At 39.3% G+C, this 4,154-nt stretch overlaps 1 pseudogene; it reads right to left on the reverse strand.

Moving 5' to 3' along the window:
* Window positions 1-389: 389 nt before the first annotated feature.
* LOC107717955 (extracellular calcium-sensing receptor-like) lies at window positions 390-4,154 on the reverse strand (annotated as a pseudogene).

Consider the following 4,154-nt stretch of genomic DNA (forward strand, 5'->3'; position numbering starts at 1 on the left):
GTGAGCCTCCGGGCATTCGGGGCTAAACTTTGGATCCGGAGGCCCCTCTAGGCTGATCACCGGAATAGGATTACGCTCTGGAGGAGCGGACACAATCAAATTAACACAATTAACATGAGGATAACGTGGGTAATGGGGGGCAAAACACACACAGACAGTCCAGAACCCTGACAACTGTAAATAATATGACTAACAATATCAGATTAATTAAGATATCTAAATGAAAATAATATAGTAGTGGGAACACAAGACATCTCTTGGTTTGGAAATTTCTTCAGTGTTTGTGTGTGTGTCAAAAGTGTTGTGAGAAAAATATTTGTTAAAAAAATATATAGATTTTTGGCAGATTATATAATCAATGTGTCTGTGCATGGTTGACAACAATAAAGCTATTTCTTTTGTGTTTCTCTTCCCATGATGGCTTTTTTAGTGTTTATCTCTGGATGTAAAAGGATGATGTAGCACTTTGGTGCAAATATGGCAAACAGTAATCCAAAACTTGAAGCCAGGATGGCAAATATCGCAACAGTAACTGCATATTTCCCTGGTAAGCTCACATATGCTGGAACAAATGCAATCCACACAGCACAGAAGATCAGTATATTAAAAGTGATGAAATTGGCTTCATTAAAATTATGTGGAAGATTTCTTGGCAGAAAGGCTAACAGGAAGCTTACTGCTGCCAAAAGTCCAGTGTATCCCAGAAGCATAGAAAAACCAGCCACTGAGCCTATAGCACATTCATATACTATTTTAGAGCGAGTATACTGGTTGTTTTTATGAGGTGATGGAGAGGCAGTTGATAGCCAGACTGCACATATAACAATCTGGAGTGCTGTTAGGACCAGAACAGTGCATTTTTGCCCTCTGGTCGAGATGACTTGAACACGGCTATTACCACCATAGTCTTAACCTGGATGCTGGAGATGCACAGGACAAAGCTTATGTCAAAGACAGCATGTCTTAACTGACACGTCCACAATTTCGGCTGGCCAATAAACAGCAGCACACACAAGAAACACAGTTTGAGTGAAAACAGCAGCAGGAAGCTGAGCTCTGAATTGTTGGCACGTACTATGGGAGTGTTACGGTGATAAGCAAAGTCAACCAACACAAGAGCACAGAAGCATAAGCCAAGCAGGGAAGCAGTGGTGAGAGATATGCCTAGAGGATCCTCATAGGATAGAAACTCTACTTCTTTGGGGACACACTGATCCTTATCTGGATTGGACCAGAACTCATCTTTACATGCTGTGCACTCAATAGCATCTTTGAGTAAGAAAAATACAGAAGGTCAGATTTTAAAGAGGAAATTACTACCAAATTGTATACAAATAGAAACAATAATCTCCTCACTTGTTGTATTAGAAATCTCTCCATCTCCACATGGCAAACAGTCAAAACAGCAGAGAGGAAGGCCCTTTTGTGAGGCTTGTCTGGTTCCTGGGGGCAGCTCTCACTGCACGGTGAGCGTGATTTCACCAAGTACAACATGTTCCTGGATCAACATCCTTGTTGATCCTGGAACAATATTCCAATCAACCAATCAGAATTGAGATATAACTTTTCAGGAAATATCTGTTTTAGGCTGAAAATCAGGGTTAGGTGCTTCTACACCCTTGTTAATCAGCTATCATTTCCCTCTGATTTTAGGAATAAATTATGGGTAAGGTTAGGTTTAGGGGTAGGGATTGGGTTAAGTCTATATTTTTGAACAATAATGTTGATCCAGGATCATCAAAAGATGTTGATCTAGGAACATGTCTTACTTGGCAAAATCACGGCGACCCTCATTGTACACAGATCGTGGGGACTGAAAGTGACATCCACTACTATCAGTCATGAGTTTTTCATCTCTTGTGCGTAATGATAAGCTTGGCATTTCTATTAAATTTAGCTAATTTTTCATGTCATAGAGTTAAGTAGTATTTTGACTATATCTAAAAAAGGATGAAATTTAACATTCAAAGTTCATTACTTTTTTAATATCAAAGTTCCAGTATATTGAATCCTCATTCAGCATGAGCACCATCCCTGTTTCTGCCCCTTCACTTACTACTCCAATCTTGTTGAACCGTATCGCTCCATCAGAGCTCGGCTGCCAATTTAACACATCATAGATGGCCAGAGCATCTCCATTCTTATCAAATGACACATGATCCCCAAAGCCTATGGTGAAGTTAACTTTCTGTAGGTAGTGAACCAGGGTTACACTTTATTTCGATAGTCCACTTTAGATATTCTATTAACTATACCAGCTGTATATTTTGTAGATAGAACAGATGATATATATTTATCTGAAATTTGAATTAATAAAGAGCACACATTTTGCTGTTCCACATTCAGCTCTTCTATATGCCTAGAGAGAATCGACACTATACCTGTGGCTCTTACCTGGCAAGGTTAGATTTGACATGTTGGCACAGCTGTTCCCACTGAATGGTCCTCTCCCTTTCTCACACTGCATCAGGTCATGTAGTGCATGTGCCAGGGCATAAACTGCCTTGTACACATTATACGATGCCCTCAATCCTGAAACATCAGTGTATGGTGTGTTTGTTACGCTCAGATATTTCTGTCCTGTACACACCTTTTTCACTTGCTCTCCATCTTTCTCTTTACTCTCAGCTTCAAAACTGCACCCAAACATGTTCTCCCAGAAGATCCTCAACATATTATTTATTTGATCAGTGTTGGGACGAAGACGTAACAAAAAGTCCTGAAGCCCCTGGATCTCTCCACGCCTGATAGCAATGGCCAGTGTGCCCCCCAAGAATGGCTGGAAACGTGGTGTGCGAAACATAGGTGAAGTGGCCCAAGATTCACTTGCAATCCACTTCCTACCTGTCATGTTCTGCAATAACACCTCTTCCATTAAAGGTATCAATAAGGATGAAGGGGAAAAAACAACCAGCACTCTAGCTGTAGAGGCCTGAATCACTCCCATTATGTGCTGAATATCTATGGGGTTGTTAACATTGGGTACTATTTCAGAAAAAGCAACACAATGTCCAAACAGTTGCATTTCCTGATGGAAGGACTGAGCAGCGTAGATGCCATAGTCATCATTACTGTAGAGCAGACCAACCCAGATCCATCCAAAATGTCTCAAGATCTGAACCATAGCCCGTACCTGAAAGGCATCACTGGGGATTGTTCTGAAGAAAGAGGGGTACTTTTTCCTGTCACTCAAACATGAGCAGATGGCATAGAAGCTAATCTAATTAGGACAGATGGAGAGCAGAGACAAAGAGAAAGATAAGGGGAAGATGAAAAAATTGTATCAGTTCTAAAGCCACTGTTATATATATATATATATATATATATATATATATGTGTGTGTGTGTGTGTGTGTGTGTGTGTGTATTCTCTCTTTTTTGAGAAGCGGGATTGTTTTTCTCACAGAAAAGGGTTGCAGAATAGAGAGGTAAACACTGACAAGATAAACATGTAAGTCTTTGCTATTTTAGCTTGTTTAGAGATAATTAATAGTTTAGAGATAGTTTCCATGTGAATATTTTGGAAATACGTTTTTTTTAATATACCATAGGCAGTCAAAACAGCCCCAGGACACTGGAAATTGCAATAGAATGAGTAGAACCTGGATCACCCATTGATGGCAAAAACCATTGTTTGTGCCTGCTGGAAGCTTGTCATATAGAAGCTGGAGAAGACAATACAAATTAAATTACATCCTTAACTCCAGTAAACCTAAATGTAACAGCAAAAGTAGAAAAATGTATAAGATTAACTGAACTCCATAACAAACTGTCAGCTTAATGTAAGATCATGTTTTTGGACTTGAAATTTGTATACAAAGTTAACATAGGCAGTGAATGATTCCAGTCATGTAACCATTTAATCATGTATAAAATTGGCTGCTTAGACTAAATTATCATTGATAACTTATAGTGTGTATTCAGTCATAAAAAATAGCTGTACATTTCTAAATAATTACAAAATATTTTTATGTTTTCTTCTGTTGGTGTGGTCTAGACTCACAGCTCACAGTGTGGTAGTTTTGGCTCCGTTCTGAAACTCAGCTCTGGAAATGCTTTGAGGTACTGAACCTCAAACAAACCACCAATGAGAAAGTCTCCATCCTTGTACATCCCATTCAGTGTAAAGTGTCCCTGTAGCTTACAGGTACCTTT

This window comes from Sinocyclocheilus rhinocerous, unplaced genomic scaffold (genome assembly GCF_001515625.1).
Source record: "Sinocyclocheilus rhinocerous isolate Xijiao unplaced genomic scaffold, SAMN03320098_v1.1 scaffold1414, whole genome shotgun sequence".
Lineage (NCBI taxonomy): Eukaryota > Metazoa > Chordata > Actinopteri > Cypriniformes > Cyprinidae > Sinocyclocheilus > Sinocyclocheilus rhinocerous.